Source organism: Macaca nemestrina, chromosome 13 (assembly GCF_043159975.1).
Source record: "Macaca nemestrina isolate mMacNem1 chromosome 13, mMacNem.hap1, whole genome shotgun sequence".
Taxonomy (NCBI): Eukaryota; Metazoa; Chordata; class Mammalia; order Primates; family Cercopithecidae; genus Macaca; species Macaca nemestrina.
The window spans coordinates 10,462,049-10,485,608 of NC_092137.1; the positions used below are offsets into that span (position 1 = coordinate 10,462,049).

Below are 23,560 nucleotides of genomic sequence, written 5' to 3' on the forward strand. Positions count from 1 at the left end.
CTGACCCTTGGCTAATAAAACTCAGGATTATTAAATATGTACTGCACGGATAAGTTTGCTGTGACCCTGAAAAAAAGAGGAAGGCTTTTGAGTGTTGCGTGGTTCTCCTCTTGGAAGTCTTCCCAGGTTTCGCCTCAGTACTCTCTTGTCCTAGCTTAAATCTTTCCTTGCTCTGTGTCCCCTTAGGCAAGTGACGTCTCCCCTTAGGCAGGCATGATATTAAGTGCATCTCTAGAGGATAGTTCCTTCCACCTGCCCAGGTGCACTGGCTGAACTCACCTGTGCCCACATCTGTGCATTTGCAGGCGATACAGATATACACCTGAGCTGTCCCCCTGAGCTGCAGACCCAACACTGGGTGTGGGCTCTGAGCTATTCCACATCAAAGCAGAGCCGAGGACACATCTCCTTTGCTGAAGCTGTGTCTCCTACCTATTATGGTCAACATGTCTCATCTACTCATTTGTTACAGCTAGAAATCTCTGGGGAGTTTTGGAGCTCTTTCCCCATCTTCACTTTGCCGTCTAATCGGGTCAGCCCTCTTTGAGGGCTCATACCCACTCTTCCTGTACAGCAGAGCCTTATCTACCCTTGGCCCAGAGCATGCTTCCAGTTCCTTCACTCCAGCCATGCAGGTAGCACTTCACGGTTTAAAACACAGATTTCATCATCTCACTCTCTTCTGCCTCCCCAACCTCGCCAAGGTTTATTCTCTTACACGGTAAGTGCTTCTGATACCTACTGTGTGCCTTGTGCCAAGCTGGGGTCTGAGAAGGTTGGGCCCAGGCATCCTCCCTACCTGTGCAGAGTTTAAGGTCTTGGGCTGGGGGTTGTGTGTGGGGGACCTATCAAATAACACCAAGGGGCTTGAAGTGCTACGGAGGGGAGCTCCTACCCCGGTATAGGGAACACCCTGGAGAAGCACCCTGTAAGCTGACACCTGGGAGAGTTGTGAGGACGGCGGAGGGGTTGGAGTTGGGGCTGGATTGTTTGGTGCCTTTCTTCTCTCCCACCCGGACTTCCTTATCTGCTAAACTCCTACTCATTTTTGTTTTAATTAATAGCTCTACCAGGATAGAATTCATCTCTCATAAAGTGTGCCCATTCTAAGTGTCCACTTTAAATGATTTTCAGTAAATTTACAGAGTTCACGGCCATCACCACAATCCAGTTCTGGAACATATCCATCACCCCAGAAAGATCCCTCTTTTGTGGAAATTCCCTGTCCCCATCCTCAAGCCCTCAGTCCCCAGAAATTTTCTCTCTGTCTCTAGATTTGCCTTTTCTTTCCATCTGTGTTTTTACCGGTTCGGGCCAAGGGCCGTTTCATTCAGGCCTTCCTGGAGTCTTCCAGTTAGAATCGATCTTTCCCCCAGCATCAGTGGAGTGAGCTGGGTGCTTGACCATCCGCCTGCGAGATGGCGAGCTCTCTTACTGGCCTCTCATGCTTGCACCTGGCACAGCACTGGCACCTAAAGAATACCCAAGGTGTGTTGGCTGGACCAGCTGAAGTTGTGTTCCTCACATTTCTTTTGTATAACTCCTGAGTATCTAGCAGAGTGTTGGGATTAAAAATACAGGGCATGTATTGATGTGTCAGGTGATGTGAGCCCTGCTACATACATACATTAACTTGTTTCATCAAGAACTTTTGAGGCAAATGGCAAAACGAAAACAAAGAAAACAAAAAAACAAAACCCTATTTTCTAAGCCAGGCACGGTGACTCTTGTCTGTAGTTCCAGCTACTTGGGGGTGCTGAGGTGGGAGGATTGCTTGAAACCAGGGATTTGAGCCTGGGCAATATTGTGAGACCCTGCTTCTTAACAATTTTTTTTTTTTTGAGATAGAGTCTTGCTCTGTTGCCCAGGCTGGAGTACAGCGATGTGATCCCAGCTCACTGCAGCCTTGAACTCCTGGGCCCAAGCAATCCCCCTGCCACAGTCTCCTGAGTAGCTAGGACTACAAGTACACACCACCAGGCCTGGCTGATTTTTTAATATTTTGTGGAGATGAGGTCTTGCTATGTTGCCTACACTGGTCTTGAGCTCCTGGGCTCAAATGATCCTCCAGCCTTGGTCTCTCAAAGTGCTGGAATTATAGGTGTGAACCACTGTGCCCAGTCCAAGCCATTTTTCTAAATGAAAAAACTGAGGAGGCCCAGAGCAAATAAGTAGCCCAAGGGCATCAGCAGAAAGTGGAAGCATCAAGAATTAAATGAGGTCACTTTCTCTTCCGCCCTTGTTTTGGTAGTAATGATATGCCCTTTTATGGCCTCGCCTGAGCTGGTGTTCAGATTTTCCTGTACGAGTCTTGTCATCCCTTCTGAAGCCATGGAAGCCCCTTCTAGGGCATGAGTGCTGTGTGACACGTGCTCACACAGTGTTGCCCCAGTACCTGCCTAGTCCACAATCGAACAGGGAGAGATGGTTCAAGCAATGTGTGTGTGCGGAGAGGTCTCCTGGCAAATAGAAGGGGCTGGGGGAGGGTGTTGAATGCAGTGGTACTGCGGACTTGGGTGGCTTGGTGCATTTCAGTTTTTTGAATGCATTTCTGATGCATTTCTCTCCTTGGATCATTTTCATTCTTTAAGGAAGAGAGCAGAGGATGAGATGCCATTTGACAGATGCGCAAACCAAGATGCAGAAATTGTATACCCATTGTACGCTAGGTAGATCACAAATGACCATTCTCTCCCGTGGTTGTAGAGAACTCTCACGGTGGACAGAAACCGTGAAAGAAATTGTGGTGGAAAGAACCAAGACATTCTTGGATCAAGGTATTAGACCCTCATTTGCAAAATACCTTGGGGGAAAGATCGGGAACACTGAGGTTTGAATTGTAGTCTTTGCTCTGTTGTTTATTGGCCGGTGATGTTCTCTGAGTCTGTTTGCTTATGTGCAGAAAGAGGTTCTAGGCGCAGCTCAGACATAGACGGGAACGCAGATGTGAGTAGCCAGGTGAGTCTGGCTGGTCACGTGTGGAATAAGTGGTGGTGGTTGCCGTTAACTCTTTAAACATTCTTGGATCTAGTGCCTCCTCTGCCACTGAGTACAGAATTCCTTTTCAAATTCAGGCTTATGAGGCATGTTTTGATCCAGGCTGTCATAGCAAGGGGTTTGATGCTGGAGTCTGTGATTGCTGTGTGTGTGGAGGCTTCCAGAAGGCAGCCAGTGCTGGTTACTGCTTGGAGTTTGGGGAGCCGCCATTTTGGATTGTCCCAGCCTCAGGCCTTCTGAGAAGCATCTCTCAGGGTCCCTGATGCACCTATAGAGACCCTGAGCTTGGTGGTGGGGGCTGCATAGAGAGAGCTGTAGGTTGTTCCTCAAGCATAGCGAGGCCCAGAGCTGGTGGTCCCCTCCCTCTGTGAGTATGTGCAGAGCACAGATCGGATCTGGGAGCATTCGTGCTGGCAGGCCTGAGGAAGACTGCTGGGCATACTCGCAGAGCCGCGGTTCCGTACAGCGGTGTGTATCTACTGCAGTGCTCTTTTTCTCTGGCAGCAAAATGCTCAGCTCTCTGCCTTCTTTCTGTGCATTTAGCAGACGTTTCCAGAAAGCAGAATTGATGACAGCCCCCACTCCTCCCTTTCACTCCCATTTTTCTATTTGCTGCCCTGTAATCAATTTTTGGGGAGAAGTGAGAACCTCTCAGAATCGATCACCTATGTTGAAAAAAATCATTTTCAACATCATGCAGTTTTCCGTATTTACTGTGTGTGGCTCGAGACAGTCCTGGCAGAATGAGTGTGGGATGTGGGAGGTCCAGAAAAGCCCCCAGCTTCAGGGGCTGAGACAGAGCCGTGGGTGGCAGAACTGGTTGTCCCCCCACCCCCCAATTTTTCGGCAGTGGTTGGGGTGTGCTTTATTAGAAACTCTTCAGTCGTGCAGTGTGGAGCCCATGCTGGTGACGCAGCTTGGATGTCTGGCAGGGGCTTAGCCTCCAGGGGTGGGACATGAGATGTGGCTGCCGTGGCTTCTCTGGGTTTCTTCTTCCCAGCCAGTAAAGGTAGACACAGGCTTCTGGCAGGTGCTAAGGCCCTGCTTGCCTTCATGCTGTAATGTTGGCAGGTACAATTCATTCTTATTTCTTAGGGGTTGGTTTTCCCTCTTCTTTCTGAAGACATCCAGGGATAAAGAATTGCTGCTTTTATGAGCGTATGTTCTTGGTGATATGCTGTCACCTTATCTTAAAACAATATGGCCTGGCCGATTATTCTCAGAGCTCATTGTAAGGTGAAAGGTTATGCATTTGAGAATTATTTTCACAGTGTGGGTGGGAGTGGGGGGAGAAGATGTAGAGCACAGGTAAGGAATTCCACGTTTTGGGGCCAGGGATCCCCAACAGTGTAATGGGCTCACTGTGGCCCATAGCTCCTTCCCCCTGTGGTTTGTGCTGGGCCAGTTGCTGGCTCCCCAAAACCATTATCACCATTATCATTATCACTATCATATCTATTATCACTGTCATCATCACCTTTCTCCATCACCACCACCATCACCATCACCATCATCACTGTTATCACCATTCATCATCACCATCATCATCACTATCATATCCATCACCATCACCATCATTATCACTGTCATCATCACCACTCTCCATCCCCATCATCATCATCATCATTACTGTCATCCCCATCCCCATCATCATCATCACCACCATCATCATTGCTGTCACCATCATCATTCATCATCCATCATCACTGTCATCATCACCCTGTCATCACCATCGTCATCACCATCACCATCACTGTCATCACCATCACCACCACCATCATCACCATCACCATCATCATCACCATCACCATCATCATCACCATCACCATCACTATCATCACCATCACCATCATCATCACCGTCATCATCACCATCACCATCACTGTCATCACCATCACCACCACCATCACCACCACCATCATCATCACCATCACCATCACCATCACTATCATCACCATCACCATCACTGTCATCACCATCACCTTCACCATCACCATCACCATCATCATCACTGTCATCATCACCATCACCATCACTGTCATCACCATCACCTTCACCATCACCATCACTGTCATCATCACCATCACCATCACTGTCATCACCATCACCACCACCATCACCATCACCATCATCACTGTTATCACCACTCATCATCACTATCATCATCATCACCATCATCACTGTTATCATCACCATTCATCATCACCATCATCATCACTATCATATCCATCACCATCACCATCATTATCACTGTCATCATCACCACTCTCCATCACCATCACTATCATCATCATCACTGTCATCCCCATCCCCATCATCATCACCATCACCATCACTGTCATCACTGTCATCACCATCATCATCACTATCATTGTCGTCACCATCACCACCACCATCATCACCATCACCATCATCACCACGGTCATCATCACCATTCACCATCACTATCATCGCTGTCATTATCACTATCGTCATCATCACCACCACCACCACCATCATCATTGTCATTCCCATCCTCATCACGATCCCCATCACTATCACTGTCATCACCATCACCACCATTGCCATCACCATCATCACTGTCACCATCACCATTCACCATCACTATCATTGCTGTCATTATCACCATCGTCATCACCACCACCACCACCATCATCATCATTACTGTCATCTCTATCCCCATGATCATCACCATCACCACCATCGCCATCACTGTCACCAACATCATGGTGCTTCTCAACCTTTGGGCTGCTTTGGACCGTGCTTCACATGGTGCATTCCTGGTGAGTTAGCTGTTCTTTGGGGGTTTTCTACTGTTGGTCTGGTAATTAGGGTAGTCAGGACAGGATGAGTATAGGCATAGAGAACCCACGTGGATGATGGTGGAGTGTGATTCTTCTGAAAGGATCTCCAGGAGAATCACTGATCTAGAAGATTCTGGGAGAATCTCATGTATTCCTTCAGGCCCAGGAGTAAGCCAGTGTTACCTGCTCTGTGAAGCTCTCCTTTGTCCCTCCAGGGAGGACAAATTATTCTAGCTGGAGCCTGACTTTACTGCTTGTCCACCTCTCCCAGGGTGGTAGGCCACTTTAGGTAGGACCCTGTGGATTTCTCCTTGGTGACCCCCACATTCCTGACACAGAGCCTGGAACAGAACACAATGTCTACCCAGATTTGCGACTGAACCACTCCGCAATTCCTTAACTGTAGGACGGCGGCTGCCTTCATTAAAATCTTAACACCTTGCCTGACGGCTGGCTTTGCAGGTCTGAGTAGCGAGGTCAGGGCACTGCTAGTGTTTCCTATGTTTGTCATCAATTGGTGAGAGTTTGTTTTATGCATTTGTTAAAACTGTGGGACAGTGGTCTGGAAGCCAACAAGGCTTGAGGGTTGGCAGAATGACTCCCGTCCCGTCACTGATGTCTGGCTTTGACTTGGCATGGGGGACATTGCCTCTCCAGATCTCAGTTCCCTTGTTTGACAAATGGGGCTTAGGGTTGAACAGCCTCTAAATCCTCTGTCAGTTCTGCAATTCAGGAAAGATGTTTAAAAATGCATACTTGCAGGCCGGGCGCGGTGGCTCACGCCTGTAGTCCCAGCACTTTGGGAGGCTGAGGTGGGTGGATCACGAGGTCAGGAGATCGAGACCATCCTGGTTAACACGGTGAAACCCCATCTCTACTAAAAATACAAAAAAAATGTAGCCGGGCATGGTGGCAGGCATCTGTAGTCCCAGCTACTCGGGAAGCTGAGGCAGGAGAATGGCGTGAACCCAGGAGGTGGAGCTTGTAGTGAGCAGAGATTCTACCACTGCACTCCAGCCCGGGGGACAGAGCGAGACTCCATCTAAAAAAAAAAAAAATGCATACTTGCATTATAGGTACATCCAACATAGAGCAAAGAGAGAATTTTCCTAGCTAAATTGACAGCAAAAAAGTGAAACCTCTTGGGCTGGGCTCGGTGGCTCATGCCTGTAATTCCAGCACTTAGGGATGCTGAGGCGGGCAAATTATGAGGTCAGGAGTTCAACACCAGCCTGGCCAACATGGTGAAACCCCAGCTCTACTAAAAGTATAAAAATTAGCTGGGCGTGGTGGCAGGCACCTGTAATCCCAGCTACTCGGGAAGCTGAGGTGGGAGAATTGCTTCAACCCGGGAGGCAGAGGTTGCAGTGAGCTGAGAGATCTGCACCACTGCACTCCAGCCTGGGTGACAGAGCAAGACTCCGTCTCAGGGAAAAAAAAAAAAGAAAAAAAAAGAAACCTCTTACAATATGCAGGCATCTTAGCAACTGCCATCTTAAGAGGCAGCATTATGATTCCGAAGAAACTGATAACATTGAGGAACGCCTTTGTGGAGCACAGATTAGGAGAGATTGGTGTGGGGCTGCGGGGGTGGCAGGAAGATATTAAGGTTGGAAGTTAGGGAGGTGAGCTCTGTGGGTTGGTTTCATGCACCCAGCTCACCATTCAACCTTTCCTGTTAACTTCCTATATTAAGAAGCTGAGATTAAGAAGACAGGGACTCATGGCATAAGTGGGAGACAGACACAGAGGTGAGTGACCGCAGTGGGATATTCACTGTGGGAGCATTGAAGAAGGTTGGCAGTCAGCTAGGTTCTTAGGCTGTAGATTGGGTGCCTTATTTAGAAGCTGTTTACTGTTCCCTTAAGAGGATGCTCTAGCAAGAAAAACCACTGCCAGAGTTGTTGCTTTCCTCATTATAATGATATCTTTACGTTCTTCTCAGGAGGTGATAGTACTGATTACGTAAGAAACTGGTCAGCCAAACTTCTTAACTAATTGTGAATTAGAGAGTAGTCAGAAGTAGGGAGTATTATAGACACAAGTAATTGTATTATTTTCAGACAAAAGTATATATAGTAATGTAAACTACTGACCAGATTTTGCTTCAAATTGGTTTTTTTTAATGAATTGCTAAGAATTATTTGAAATTAGCACATTGGCGGTAGGAGAATAGTAGATATTAGATAGATTAGTCTAGGATAGTAGGTGGTAGATAGTAGGTATAAAGAGACTGAAAATCAGCTGTTTAAAAATTTCTCCCAAATGTGGGGCTGGGAAGCAAGATGAAGAATTATGCACACAGTTTCATTTCATTTATGTTTGGAGGGGGAAGAAAGTCAGAGAAAATAGATGGGAAGGAAATATATCCAAATGTTAACAGTGGTTGTAGTCCATGGGATCATGGTCTTTCTTGCTTCTTCATGTTTTGCCACATTCTAAATTTTCACCAGTGGGCATTTATTATTTTTGCAATTAGACAGAAAAAAGGCTCCAGGAGGAACTCCAAATACCCAGCCTTTGTTTACCCTCTTAATTTGCATAGCAAACTTTCTTGTTATGGTCAGACTGGCTGGAATCCATAATTTCCATACTTGTGATTATTTAAATTAATGGAAATGTAGCGTAATCCCTTATTAAAATGTGTTCGCTGCATTGAAATTCAACACTGAGCAAATCTGTTACCTAGGACATAAAGAAAAACATGCAGTCCACGTGAGGTGGCTGACGCCTGTACTCCCAGCACTTTGGGAGACTGAGGCAGGCGGATCACCTGAGGTCAGGAGGTCGAGACCAGCCTGGCCAACATGGTGAAACCCCATCTCTACTAAAAATACAAATATTAGCTGGGCATGGTGGCTCACGCCTATAGTCCCAGCTACTGGGGAGGCTGACACACGAGAATTGCTTGAACCCAGGCAGTGGAGGTTGCAGTGACCTGAGATCAGGCCACTGCACTCCAGCCTGGGCAACAGAGTGAGACTTGCTCTCAAAAAAAAAAAAAAAAAAACAACAACAACAACAAAAAAACATCCAGAGTCTTCCAGGAAATTCACCATTTCAGTGTGGCATAGTGTAGAGTTTGTTTATTATTTAGAATATGGTTTTTCTTTTTTGTGTTCTTGAACTTGGGCATTCACTTCGTTTGTTGACCTGGAAGGAGCCATCTCGGCACTTGCTGTTTGAACCTTGGGTATTTTAATGAAGTGGTTTGATGTCCTGGTACCACCAGACCCTGCTGTCGCTTTTCGCAGCCCTTGCTTTTCCAGGAATAATCTCCTTACTATTTGTCTGTCATTCTAATATGTTTCAGCTCCCTTTTTGAAAATAACTTTTTCTGCTCCCCTTCCCTGCCCGTTCTTCATGACCCCCAGAGAATGGGCCTGCTGGTCTCCAGCCCCTGTGAATTGGAAGACTCCTGGCGGTGATCCTTCTTTCTCTCTCTGTGACTCAGACTGTTGACGCTGGGTTGACCATATTTCTTTGCTGGCGGGTAAGCAGGGCCACCTCAGCCCTCGTGAGGGCCATTCCTGACTTTCAATGGCTTCCCTCCAAAGGCTTCTCAGGCTGTTACTCCCCATTGCTTTTCAGAGGTTTAATCTGTCTGAGTCCCGGATATTGAGTCAGTAGTGGAAAGTTATGAAGATGAGGCCAGCCATCAGAAAAATTGGCTAATAGGAAAGATTAATTTCAGGGTGAACAAAGGAGAGGGATGCTGGGGCCGGGCTGCCTCCCCAGGCAAATCACATCACTGTAAAATCCGAGAAACCAGAGGTTGCCTTTGCTACTCACTCAGTAGCTGCTTGCTGTTTCTTGGATTAGATATTGAAAGAATCCCATCTTTATAGTCTACTGTTCATATTTATGATCTGGAGAAGAAAATGTAATTTTCAGCAAAATTCTATCATGTCTCGTAAATAATTTCAGGATCTTTACCTATGATACCACATTAAAAAAAAATAGTATGGCTTCAGCGTTCAGAAATTGCTCTTTTCAAACTCTGGGCCCTCGGGTTATTACAAGATTTAACACAGAGGCAGGAAGCCTGCTCGCCTATCACTGGAGACAGGTAGGTTGCTATGGAGACCAGGTGTGTCCCTGCGGTTTCCTGGGTATCTATCTCAGTTGTCCTGGAAAAGAAATCAGCTCACTTTATGTGATATTTCTGCAATAGTGTGTGTGAATTAAGTTTTTCTAAACACAGATCAGATGTTTTTCTTGACTTACAGTGCGATTTCTGACATAATTTTGTCCTTGGTTTTGTTTTGCTTAATTATGAATCCTACATAACCCTACATTTTCCTATCAGAAACACTTCCAAGCATCAAGACCCCCTGTCCAAAACAGCAACGACAACTTCCCCAGCAAAATCTCTTAAAGCTAGAGATGCCTGCTTTGGGGTGGATGATGATTACCCCTTAAAATAATTCAACTTTTTTTTTTTTTTTTTTTTGAGACAGGGTCTCAGTCTGCCTCCCAGGCTAGAGTGCAGTGGTGTGATCTCAGCTCACTGCATCCCCCACCTCCCGAGTTCGAGCAATTCTCCTGCCTCAACCTCCTGAATAGCTGGGAGTACAGGGATGCACCACCACGCCTGGCTCATTGTTGTATTTTTAGTAGAGACGGGGTTTCACCAGGTTGGCCAGGCTTGTCTCGAACTCCTGACCTCAGGTGATCCGCCCGCCTTGGCTTCCCAAAGTGCTGGGATTACAGGTGTGAACCACCGTGCTCGGCCTCAACAATTATTATATATGGTTTGCCAAATCCTGGCCTGGGCACTGGGGATGCAATATAGAGCAAGACCATTGGAGGCCCTGCCCTGGCGGAGCTTGCGTTAGGGTCGTGATCCTAGACCACGTGAAGCCCACGAGGGGGCCCTGGGCTGACCCGTTCCTGGCTCGCATTCACCATCAGCCACAGCTAAACCTTGGGGCCTGGAACCTCTCTTGTTGTCCCCATGGGACGAGTGGGCATATGCCTCGTTGGATGGACGATAACATCGTCTGTTTTGTTTGATGCGTTATTATTCAGTGGCATTTTTCAGAATGGAGAGCAGTGCTTTATCAGTCTGCTTCTGATAATTTCATACACGAAAAAAATCCTATTTATGCATATTCTTGGGTCTCTCCCCATTTCTAAAGGCAGTCACTTGGTGGTTGGCTGTAAAAAGCTCTTTGCACTTCCTAGGACTTGTCAAATATTGACAAATCTTTCTCCTTCCATCTAGTTCAGCACCCGCATCCTTGAACTCACTCAAATAGAGTGTCCCACAATGGCAGCCGTTGTAGGCCCCAGGTGGGTTCTACTCCCCCACCCCCGCCCCAGACTCCCCAACCCTAGCTGACACCTGCAGAAGTTACATCTTTGCAGTTATTTCAGGAGCAAAAGGCGGCCACTCTTTTTCTCCCTTCTGTGGGTTTGTGGTCAGCAAGGGTCTACTGCAGTCCCGGTGCTGGACAGCCTGTTTTGCCCATGCTTGTTAACTGATGGGGTCCTCAAGTGGCCTTGTGACAGGCCTGATAAGGCTGCGCACGGGTGTGGGTAGAGTTGGTGATAGCACTGGACATTGGTGATGTGGAGAAAGTGACAGACCCCAGCCTCCATGTGCAGTCGGTGATGGGCCGGGTGGTCTTGGTTTTCTAGTGGCAAAGGATGCTGTGATCTGAATGAGAAAACAAACCTCAGGCCCCAAGTGCCGTGGGCTTAGAGACTTGAGAGGAGGCGCTTGCAACTCCATTTGGGAGGGTAAGGGCAGCCAAGAGCTGCTGTCTTGAGACTGACCCACTCCCTTACAGTGTAATGGGTAGTGAATAAGCCATCCTTTTTAAAGGAAAATCAATGCCTCTTTATGGAGTCTGTTCCTATCCTGCTACCCTCCCTGAAGCTTGAACAGCACCCACCCGTGCCTTCTCCATGCCAGCCCTTGAGTCTGCTGGGACCACTACCATGCTTTTGTGGACACGGCCTTGTAGCGTCTATATCCTCATCTGTGAAATGGGAATCCTACAGCCTGTGTTTCGCAGGCTGCTTGTAATAGTTGCCATTAATCCTCTTCTAAGCTCTAAAGTGCTGTATCAGTGTAAGGACCATCATCAACATCGTTGTCGTCCTCATCATCAGTCTTTCCATATTCACCTCCTGCTGCCCCGGCACGGGAGGGTCTGAAACTGCAGGTTTCCTTGATGGGTTCCTGGGGCTTCCCTTGTGGAAATTTGAGTTCTGAGCCTTCTGCACTTTTCCATCCCCCAGTCTGGAGTCAACCTGTATTTTTCATTTTCCCTCTGCAAGATGTCAGCCTACAGGAGAGGCCTGGAGCCTTGCAGGGGAACTGGGACCATGTTTGCAGCAAGCCCCCGTGCCTGTGGGAGCATGCAGCCTCCTCTTTTTGTCTGCCAGGCAGGGGAGTAATTTGCTGTTATGTACCGGGCAGCCTGGGAGCTGGACTCTCAGATGAAAAATGCTTGTTCAAGCACAGGCAGCCAGGCGTGGCTCAAATCAGAGCATCGATTTAGCAAGCAGCTCTGCTCAAGCAGCCAGTTTGTGATCACCTTTTCAGGGGATGATGGGCTGAAGGGCAGGTGGGGTGGGGTGGGCAGACTAATACAGGGACCCTGTGTTTGGGAGCCTCTGTTTAAGCGGAGACCAGGCCTGCAGAGAGAATCCCTGGATAGGGAAAGATGCTCTCACATCAGTGGGTTCCACCTGGCCCCTTGGTGGAGCTCCCATTCATTCATTCACTCACTCATTCATTCACATAGTGTCTACTATGTGCCGGTCTCTGTGCTAAGAGAATGATCCAAGAAGGTCTGAAATCCTCAGGGATTCGTTTCCCACCTGACGTATGCCTTGCTAAATGGAGCAGGTCCTGGGCTGCAGGGGACTGACTCCCTGCCGCAGGTCTGGGTCTTGAATTAAGGGAGAAAGACAATGCTCATCTTCTTCTTGGTGCCATCATTTAAGGAGAGGAGTATTTGCTTCCTGCCAACCTGCCTGCCTGGGAGGCCCTCTTGCTCCTGCAGCCCCCTGAGTCCCCCTTGCAGCTCCCAGTCTTGCTTGGGGCTGCGTCCTCCAAGAAGCCTCCTGGGCTAGCTCAGGCAGCCTGCGGAGGCACTACTGGGTCACTGATGCCTGGGCTCCTGTGGCCTGGCTGTCTGCAGGGCATCAGTCCTGGCCTTTCACTTCCCAGACATGAGTCTTATCTCCCCACTTGGTTGGGGCCTCCCCACGGACATGGACTGATATGGTTTGGATTTGCGTCCCCACCCAAATCTCATGTCGAATTGTAATCTCTAGTGTTGGAGGAGGAGCCTGGTGGGTGGTGAGTGGATCATGGGGGACAGAGTTCCCCTTTGCTGTTCTCATGACAGTGAGTGAGTTCTCACGAGATCTGGTTGTTTGAAAGTGTGAAGCACCTCCCCCTGCTCTCCCTTCTGCTCCAGCCAGGTAGGACGTGCCTGCTGTCCCTTCTGCCGTGATTGTAAGTTTCCCAAGCTCTCCCTAGCCATGCTTCCTGTGCAGCCTGTGGAACCGTGAGCCAATTAAACCTCTTTTCCTTATAAATTATTCAGTCTCAGGTAGTTCTTTATAACAGTGTAAGAACGGACAGGGACCCTGGGTTTGGGAGCCTCTATTTAAGCAGAGAGTGGGCCTGGATAGAGAATCCCTGGGGAGGGAAAGGTGCTCTCACATCAGTGGGCTCTACCTAGCCCCTTGGTGGAGCTCCCATTCATTCATTCATTCATTCATTCATTCATTCACATAGTACCTACTGTATGTACCAGTCTCTGTGCTAAGAGAATGATCTAGGCCGAAGACCTACCCTCTCAGGGCTTCTGTTTCTAGCTGGGAGCAACAACAGTAAACTAAATAAGTAGATTATGTTGTATAATATAGTAATACTTAGAAGGTGATGAGACTGTGGAAAACAATAAATTAGTGAAGAGGGTGAGGGTATTGTATGGAGGAGGGTGAGTGTATTAGGCCATTCTTGCATTGTTATAAAGAAATACCTGAGATGGGGTGATTTATAAAGAAAAGAGGTTTAATTGTCTCACGGTTCTTCAGGCTGTACAGGAAGCATGATGCTGGCATCTGCTCAGCTTCTAGGGCGGCCTTGAGAAGCTACAATAGTGGCAGAAGGTGATGGGGGAGAAGACACGTCACATGGAGAAAGCAGAAGCAAGAGAGAAAAAAATGCGAGGTGTCACACACTTTTAAACAATCAGATCTTGTGAGAACTCACTTTCTCGAGGACAGAACCAAGGGGATGGTGTGAACCCATTCATGAGAAATCCACCTACGTGATCCAATCGTTTCCCACCAGGCCTCACCCCCAACACTGGGGATTACAATTCAACATGAGATGTGGGTGACACATCCAAGCTGTATCAGTGAGATGTGCAATGTTTTCTTTTTTTCAGGGGAAAGTGTTGTTGTTGTTGTTTTAATAAAATATAATTTAGGTACCATATACCATGAAAGTCACCATTTAAAAATGTACAATTCAGTTGCTTTTAGTATACTGGCAAAGTTGAGCACCAGTAGCTTCTAATTTCAGAACATTTTCATCACCCCAGAAAAAAATCTCATAGCCATTAGCAGTCACTCCGCAATCTCCTCGTGCCCTAGGTCCTGGAAACCAATAATTTACTTTTGGTGTCTCTGGATTTGCCACTTCTGGACATTTTATATCAAGGAAATCATGCAATATGAGGCCTTTTGCATCTGGCTTCCTTTACCAAGCACAGTGTTTTCATGCACTGCTGATGCTGCATGTGTATCCGTGCTGCATGCCCTCAGGTAGCCGAATAATATTCCAGTGTATGGATAGACCACATTTGGTTTACCCATTCATCTGTTGATGAACATTTGGACTGTTTTCACTTTTGGCTGTTCTGAACAATGCTGTGAGGAACAAGTTTTTTTGTACAAGTGTACAAGTCTTTTTGTGGACATATGTTTTCATTTCTCTTAGGCAAACAGAGAGACGGAATTTTATTTTTCGTTTTTTTTAGAGACAAGGTCTTGCTCTGTTGCCCAGGCACCATCCTGCAACTCTAGGGATTACATGTTCCTCCTGCCTCAGCCTCTCGAGTTGCTGGGACTACAGGCATACCCCATCATTCCTGGATAATTTTTAAACGTTTAGTAGAGATGGGTTCTCACTGGATTGCCCAAATTTGTCTTGAACTCCTGGGCTCAAGTGATCCTCTCACCTTAGCCTTATAAAGTGCCGGGATTAGAGGCATGAACCACTGTGCCCAGCCACAGTTTTAAATAGGGTGGTCAGAGAAGGCCTCATGAGAAGGTGACATCTGAGCAAAGAGTTGAAGAAAATAAGGGCAGAAGTCACATGAAAACCCCAGGAGGACAGCGGGTGCAAGGGAACAGCGGGTGCAAGGGAACAGCAGGTGCAAGGGAACAGCGGGTGCAAGGGAACAGCGGGTGCAAGGGAACAGCGGGTGCAAGGGAACAGCGGGTGCAAGGGAACAGCGGGTGCAAGGTTGCCTCCACCAAGAGGCTGGAAAATGAAAGGCTTGATTCACCAGCTGCTCCCCCAATCGGGGGGCCCAGTGAGTTTAGGCCTCACTGGCCCTTTCTGGCTGGGGGGTGGCCTACTGGGAGGGGCCTCCCTTTCTGAATAGAGTCAAAGTCCCAAGACAGAAGATTTTTGGCCCATGCATCTTCTTCCTGCCTGGAAAGCAGATGTGATTCCTGGGGATGGGGCAGCTGTTCTGTGGCCATGAGGTTGAAATCCATGTGCTAAAGACAGTGGAGCAGAAAAAGACTCGGACCTTGATGGCATTCTTGAGCTACCACCTGAACCTTGGATCTCCTGCACCTGGAACTTTGTTCTGTGACACAAAAAAGACCCTTTCTTATCTAAGCCACTCTTACCTAAGCCACCGCTTGTCAGGTTTTATGTTGTTTGCAGCCAAATGCATTCCTCATTGATGGAATGTCCAACATTGTCCCCAAGTCCTCCAGAGAGAGTCCTGGCTGCTCAGACAGCAGGCAGGCCTGGGAGACACACTGGCCTCTTCTGCTTCCCTGTGCCTCCGTTGTGTTAAGCTGGTCTCTCAGTTGGGCATCAGGATTCAGATATCCCAGGCTGACCCTGAGGTCCACCATGACTGTGCTGCAGCCTCCACCACTGGCCACCTCATGGCGTGTTTCTAGCACAACTCCCTGACCTGGCTCCTCCTGCTCCCCAGACGCGTTCCCCGTGGAGTCCCAGCGTGTATGCTTGGGGTCGTGGTGCTCCATGCTCTCAACCCTTGCTTTCAGGTTCCCGTCCAGCCTCTCAAGCCGGCTGCTACCCTTTCTTTGTTGTCCCCTGTGCACCTTGTACCCTAACTTCAGTGTTAGAGCACCTTTCAGAGGGAATGGCGTAAAAAAGCCTTTCTTTCCAGTAGACAGAGTGCCCTGGCCAGCAGGGACCAAACACGTTCCCATTCAGCTTGGTTTCACGCCGGGTCTGGTCCCAGGCCTGTACCCCAGGCCCTGGCAGTGGGAGCACGTTAGGTGGGATTGCTGAAGGCGGTGGGCGGCTGAGGCAGTTACAGGTGTCAGCCCCAGATGAGGCTCCCCAACCTGTACCCCTTACCCTGCAGCCAGCCCCATCTCTCACAGCCCAGTGGTGTACTACCTTAGTTGAGCACCAACCACGCCTCACTCTAATGAAAATAATAAAAGCTCAAATGACCAGCACTGTCCTACTGCTTTATAGGCATGACCTCAGGTAATGAGAATTAGCCCACATCCATTCATTCCACAAATATTTATGGAGTGCCTACTGTATGCCAGGGATTCTTCCAGGCCCTGGGGAGACATCTCAACAACAACAACAACAAAATCCGCATCCTGTTGGAACTTCCATATACACTTCCACTGGCTACTTCATGGAAACATCTGGAACATCTCATTTTTCTAGCCTTTATTTTTAAATGTGGCACAAGAACATAGAACATAGTCTAAAGGATGTACTTCACCATGCAAAAGCTCTTGTCATTTCAGAAAAAGGAGAATTAAGTACAATGTACTTCAAGAAAGTCAGTTAAGAATTTGTCCAGTTAATGAGAATTTAAAATGATTGGCTTTCATCTTGCTGTTTTCCAGGGTACCACTATCAAGAACTCACTCATCCTGTTGTTATTAAGGGTAAAACCCAGACATTTCCTTATGTAAAAGCCAATTAAAATAAATTAAATGTAAATACTGTTTCATTGTCATGTCAGTTTTGAGAACCAGATCAATCAGAGGTTGTGGAAATGCCAGAGTTGTTAAGGCTGTGGTTACCATGACAACAGCTCTATTGTGTAAGTGGTCTGTTATTTGGGAATTCTTCCTTAGGTCAGGCTAACAGTGATTTCATTTCTCAAGGAAGGGGGCGGAGCTCTCTGGAGTCAGGTCTCGGGCCAGGAGACCTGGTGAGCAAAAACTGGGGTTCAGCCAGAACTACCAGTTTTGTGACCTTGGGAGACAGTCCCTTCCCCTTTTGCCTCAATTCCTCACTTTGGGGATAGCCGTTGCTCAGCTGTGAGTATATTGTGGCCATTCAGCACTTCTCAAAAGTTGCTGCGTTAATTTTGGGGATTCCTGATTTGCCAGCTGGTTTTCAGCCTATGTTTTGGGGAAATGCAAATGTTGGGAAACCACCCCGGTCCTTCCGTGTTGGTTCTAGCAGACCTTTGGAGTTCTTGGATCATCTTGGCTGGTGCCTAGTGAATACCTGCTGGGGGAGGGGGTGTTTGCTTTGCTTTTTGGGGGTGGGGTTGATGGTTTTTACATTTTGTTTGCGATGTTGGGGTTGCTGGGTTTTGTGGGTTTTTTTGAGACAGTCTCGCTCTGTCACCCAGGCTGGAGTGCAGTGGCATGATCTTGGCTCACTGCAACCTCCACCTCTCAGGTTCAAGTGATTCTCTTGCCTCAGCCTCCGGAGTAGCTGGGATTACAGGCCTGTGCCACCATGCCCAGCTATTTTTTTTTTTTTTTTTGTATTTTTAGTAAACACGGGGTTTCACCATGTTGGCCAGGCTGGTGTCGAACTCCTGACCTCAAGTGACCCACCCGCCTCAACCTCCCAAAATGTTGGGATTATAGGCGTGAGCCACTGCACGCAGCTGGGTTGCTGTTTTAGTTGTTTTTTGATTTTAGAGAGAGGGTCTCGCTCTGTTGCCCAGGCTGGAGTACACTGGTGCCATCATAGCTCATTGCAGCCTTGGCCCGCTGGGCTCAGGTGATCCTCCTGACATTGTAATTACATTTTTGCAGGGTTTTCAGTTCACAGGCGTGCTCTCCCACATCCCCACTTAAGTTTACTTATTTTTCAGCCCCAGCCTCTGAGGCTATCATTATTTTACAGACGAGAACACCAGGACTCAGGGTGATTTGTCCCTAGTCTCAGGGCTCCAAGGCGGCAGTGCCAGCATTGGTGGGGGTCCCCAGTGCCAGGCCGGGGTGGCACTGTTCTCCCGTGTCTTTCTGCTTGTCCCTGCTGCCTGCTTCTGCAGAGGCCTGCTCAGAGCCGGTTTCCAGCGACCTCCCTCGCCATCATCCTGCGGAGCAGGCCCTGCAGGGCGGTTTCCCTACTTCCTGACACCAGGCCCAGAGCTGCCTTGATATTTCTTTCAGGGCATCCCTGCAGAGGGGACTGCTAATGCAGTCATGGCTTTAAGACAGCACAAGTCACAGCTGCAGGTGCATCGTCTTAAACATCTGCTTTCCTGGCTGGGAGAGGCCCGGGAGCACCTGCTGCAGGTGTCCTTGCACCTCGGTCCTGCTGGTCCCAGGCCCAGCTGTGGCCAATTAGCACCTCTGTTGGGCCCCATGGCCATTTCCTTGCTGCGTGGGCGCCGCTGGCCTTTTTCCACTCTGTGGGGAAAAGTTGTTGGGAAATGAGGAAGCAGTTGGGGATTTAAAAACTCCATGCAGGAAAAACTCTATGCAGGAAATAGGCTGTTGGGTTAACACTTAAGCCACTGAACAGTCGTGGAGTGTTTGCTTGGAAGTGAGGCCCAGGAGGCTGCAGAGAGCCATGAGATTCAAGGACGGTGTTTGTCAGGCCTGTCCGACATCCTCTCTGGGCTGGACGCCATCTCAGGGTACTCATGCCTGTTACGTGCTGGGTGAACAAAGGCCTCCCAGACGGAATCAACCCAGAAGGAAGAGGGGTGGGTGGTAAACGTTCCTTAACTTAGCCTTGTTCTCTTAGGGTTTCTTCTCAAAATTAGGGCAGGCAGGAGATCTCCCTGCCTCGGGGTCCCTAGCGGAGGGGCTACAGGCGGATATTACCCAGTCAGCCCCAGCGAGGCGACAGAAGGCGGGAGGTGGCTTCAGTGTGTTTGAAGGAGGCTGGTATCGCAGGTTCTGAAGCAGATGGCAGGAGCCCTGTGGCTGGGCCTGCTTCAGAACCTTGGCTGGCTGCTCCTTGGAGGTGAGGTGGGGTTAGGCAGTGTTGGCAGGAAACTTGTTGGGGGAATTGGCCACCTGGGGTGCGTGCTGGCCTGCCTGCCTTCCGCTTCTGTGCCGTGAGCCCCTCGTCCTCAGCTGTGAGGGTAGGTGAGGCTGCCCTGCAGCCGCCAGCAGACTGGGTTAAGGTGGGAATCGAAGGAGAGGAGGTGTTCGGCTGCCTGGAGACCTGCTGAGCCCCTTGCATGAGGAGGGATTTCTGTCCAGCGCCCCTGGTCCTCAGAGTCCTCCTCATCACTGTTCATCAGCACAGGGCCAGGTGCGATTGGTCCCTTTGGGCAGAATCTGAGAGCGCCCCCTTCTCCCTCCCTGTGCATTTGAAAGTTGGCTGGTGCTCGCTGACAGATGCCGAGGCTCCCGTCTGGCAGCTGGCCATGGCGGCCACTTGTCCTCCACTCTCCCTAGATTTGGCTGAGCTGGGCCCCTGCTGGGCCCCACATGCCCTGGCTCTTTGTCTTGGCTGTCCCTTTGGCTCAGCTCTGGGTGTCGGCTCCTCGGGGAGCCCTTCTTCACCCCACCAGAGTGAACTCCTTCTCCCAGGTGGCCAGAGCATGTTGAGGTGACCCTGACTTTCTTCTGTGGGGCCTACATTTTAGAGGGGAGTGCAAGTGCCTCTTCACTGCAGCATCTCCTAAGGAAGTGAGCCTGTGGGGAGGTCTCTGATGCTACTGGGAATCCAGCTTCACCTTCCCCCCACCTCCTGGGATTTGCAGGCACAGCTAAGAGTGGGAGAACTTTGCCTTGTTTGCATTGCTCCAGATCGTGTTAAACAGAATTTCAGAACATGCATTTTGTAGGTAGTAGTTCTGTCTTCCAGAATGTGTAAAGTGACTCTCTAGCTGTTATGCATGGCCTGCAGGAAGGGTCATGTCAGTTACTTCTTTTGAGTCCCCTGCCAAGTGGCTAGCGTGGGGTGGGGGATTAGACTGGTTCTTTGCTTCCTGGCCCTGTGAGCCCCAGGCAAGTGAGTAACTTCTTGGAGCCTCAGTTTCCTGACATGTAAATCATATTGACCTGGTAAGGCTATCGTGAGGATTATATGAGCTGTTATATACTAAAGTATATTATATCATACTTTATAGAACGTAGTATATATTCAAGTAACTGTATTTGTGTTAGTTCCTTTATTTTGTTAACATGGGGATCAATTTATTTTTATTTTTATTTTTATTTTAAGACTAGGATGGGAACCAATTTTCCATAGTCATCTGTGGGTATAAGTACTCTTACCTTCAGCCGGGACTTAATTTTGGCCAAGAGCCTTGGCTTATACCAGTAGGGAGTGGCGTTATTTAGAGCCAAACCGTAGGGGACTGAACTCTCTGGGTAGCACTTTCTGCAGACAGTGGTAACGTTGATAACTTACTGCATATGCATTCGTAAGTGGGGATTTATGGTTAGCCCCAGATCCATAACTTTTCATTTCCTGACTGATATATCAGAAGCTTCATGTATAATGGCGCATTAGATTTAGTAAGTGTAAAAGACTTAGTTGAGGTCATTTCTGTGCACAAGCTGTTCATGGTGTAGCTGTTCATGTAGCTCAGCTGTGGGAACCTATGTGACGTGGAAGAACCGCCAAGGGGGTCAGTGGCATGTGCCTGTGGCACTTGGTTCTGTGTGTGGTCTCCTTTGAATCCCCAGGAACTCTCTGCAATAGGCAGCTGATGGCCAGGATTTCATTTTACAGAGGAGGACACTGAGGCCCAGAGAGGTTAAGTGACTTGTCCGAGGGTTAACAGCTCCTGGATGACAGGATTTGCATTGGCACTCAGATGCGTCTAACCCCTAGCCTGGAATGGTGCCAGCACAGAGCAGGTGTTCAGTGATGTTTGCTGACCTATGTGATGGTTAATATTACGTGTCAGCTTGACTGAGCTAAGGGATGCCCAGGTAGCTGGTAAAACATAATTTCAAGGTATGTCTGGGAGGGAGTTTCTGGAAGAGATTGGCACACTGAGTAAAGATCTGCCCTCGCCAGTGCAGGTGGATATTACCCAATCATCGAGAACCCAGCTAGAACAAAAATGTAGAGAAAGAATGTGCTCTCTCTGCTTAAGCTGGGACGCCCACCTTCTGCTGCTCTTGGACATGGAGCTCCTGGTTCTCAGGCCTCTGGACTTGGACTGGATCAACTCCACTGGCTTTCCTGAATCTCCAGCTTGCAGACAGCGGGTGATGCGACTCTTCAGGTTCCATAATAACATGAACCAATTCCTCATAATACATTTCTTTCCGTTTATTTCTATATATTTATTGACTGTTTCTCTGAAGAACCCTGACTAATATTTCCCCACCTGAACATTCTCTGCCTCTTTTGTTCAACATGTTGGGGGTTGCTGGGGAAGCTAATCAGAATACAGATTCCTGCTGCCCCCCACCCCCACTCCTTTCCTTCATCAAGGTCACTAGTGGTGAGCCTTTAAATGCCTGTAAGCTGCTCTAGGGGTTCTTCCTAAATTAAATTAAATTTTTAATTGTAATTAGTTTATTTTTTTGAGATGGGATCTTGCCGTATATTGCCCAGGCTAGTCACTCCTGGGCTCAAGTGTCCTCCTGCCTCGGCCTCCCGAAGTGGTAGAATTACAGATGTGAGCTGCCACTCTCGGCCTCTAGGGTTCTTTGCACCTAGAATTTTGAGACTCATTGCTCCAAGCTTCACTGAATCTTTCCTGAAGAGTCTTGTGATAGGCGGGATAACTCCCACCCACCAGATGTTCACATCCAAATCCCTGGGACCTGCGGATATGTTGCCTTATGTGGTAAAGGGCTTTGCTATGTGACGAAGATTGAGGACCTTGAGGTGGGGACAGTATCCTGGATTACCAGGGTATGTTTGCTGTATTCACATGAGTCCATAAAAGTAAGGAGCCTGTCCCAGCTGCAGTGAGCCCGAGGGAGGTGTGACTCTGGAAGAAGACGCAGAGATGAAACACAGCTGGCTCTGCCAACGGGAAGGGCTTTGAGCCAAAGAGTGTGGTGGCCTGCAGAGGCTGGAAAAGGCAAGGGAACAGATCCACCCTTAGGGCCTCCAGAGGAACCAGCCCTGCTGACACAGTCCCCGCGGGACCTGTGTCCACAGACAGAACTGTATGAGAATACGGTTGTGGTGTGTAAGCCACTAGGTTGGTTTGTTGTAGCAGTGACAGAAGCCTTCGTCTTGGCTTTACACTTTTCCTCCAGTGTGATCCCTTCGCCTGCTTCTGACCCATGGATCCCAGCCCTGCCCAGGCCCAGATCCCGGGCTCCAGGTGGGCCTGGGCTGGGGCTCCCAGCTGCAGGAATGCAAAGTTCGTGGTTCTACAAAGTGCTTTGAGGTGATGCTGGTTACATACATCAGCTCGACCTCAGATTTGCTGCTTTTTTTCTAAAGAAGGGACAGCTCCAAGAAGGGACAGCTCCAGGCCCTGCCTGACTGACCTAGTTGGGGATGTAGGCCGAGGCCATATCAAGCAGGGTAAGGTTCCAAGAATCTGGCTTTAGGATTAGTTGGGCCACGCGGAAGGAGTTCCTGGTCTCGTGACACCTGCACAAATGGTCTGCAACCCTCAAAACACTTCCTGTTATTTAAATCTTGGTCCTTTGATTTTTTTTTTTTTTTTCCTTTTAGACACTCTGCACAATTTTTGTGGCAAGCTAGAGATGCTTTCTTTTTCAGAGCAGCCTTTATGCTGAATTTGGGGCTGTCTGTCGGCGCCACAGAGAGTGGGGGCCGGTGAGTTGTGCTCAGAAGGTCCCAGTCTAGATGCTTCTGACACAGAGAAAAGGAGAATTCCTGACTTTTTGGTGGATGTTTGCAATTCCCAGAATGCTTATTCTTATTGAGTCCTCATAGCAGAGTGGTGAAGGGCAGCGGCTTTGGAGCAAGGACCACATTGCCCCTCCCCACCAAGCCCTGAGTCCTCAACCTTCTGGGTGTATCAGTCAGCTCTGACTGCTGGAACCCGGGGCCGCATCTGGGTGCCTTAAACAACAGGAATTCTTTTTTTTTTTTACAGTCTTGGAGGCTGACGTCTGAGATCAGAGTGGCAGCAGGGTTGGTGACCTCATTTTACCTTTATGACCTCTTCAAAGTCCCTGTGTCCAAATATAGTCACATCTGGAGGTAGTAAGGATTGGGGCTTCCACATAGGGATTTTGTGGGGGACACATCAGTCCGCGTTAACTCACGTCCTGCCCACAGCAGGGGCTCTCTAAGTCAGTGTGTCTCCGAGTGCGGACCCCGATCCTCTTCGTGAGAATGCAGGTTCCCAGGCCCACGCCAGGCTTGAGTCAGGGCTTCTGTGTGT

General features: G+C 48.7%; 1 protein-coding gene across 3 annotated transcripts in view; it reads left to right on the forward strand.

The window, feature by feature from the left end:
* The window catches only part of LOC105486496 (hippocalcin like 1), a 122,691-nt gene that overhangs the window by 4,838 nt on the left and 94,293 nt on the right, over positions 1-23,560 (forward strand). The window contains exon 1 of one of the 3 annotated variants that reach the window (XM_071076224.1): positions 23,290-23,307. The exons of the other annotated variants lie outside the window; for them this stretch is intronic. The gene's annotated coding sequence lies outside the window, so the exon portion shown is untranslated. Of the gene's footprint in view, positions 1-23,289; positions 23,308-23,560 lie in introns of those variants that run through there. 3 annotated transcript variants of the gene reach the window in all.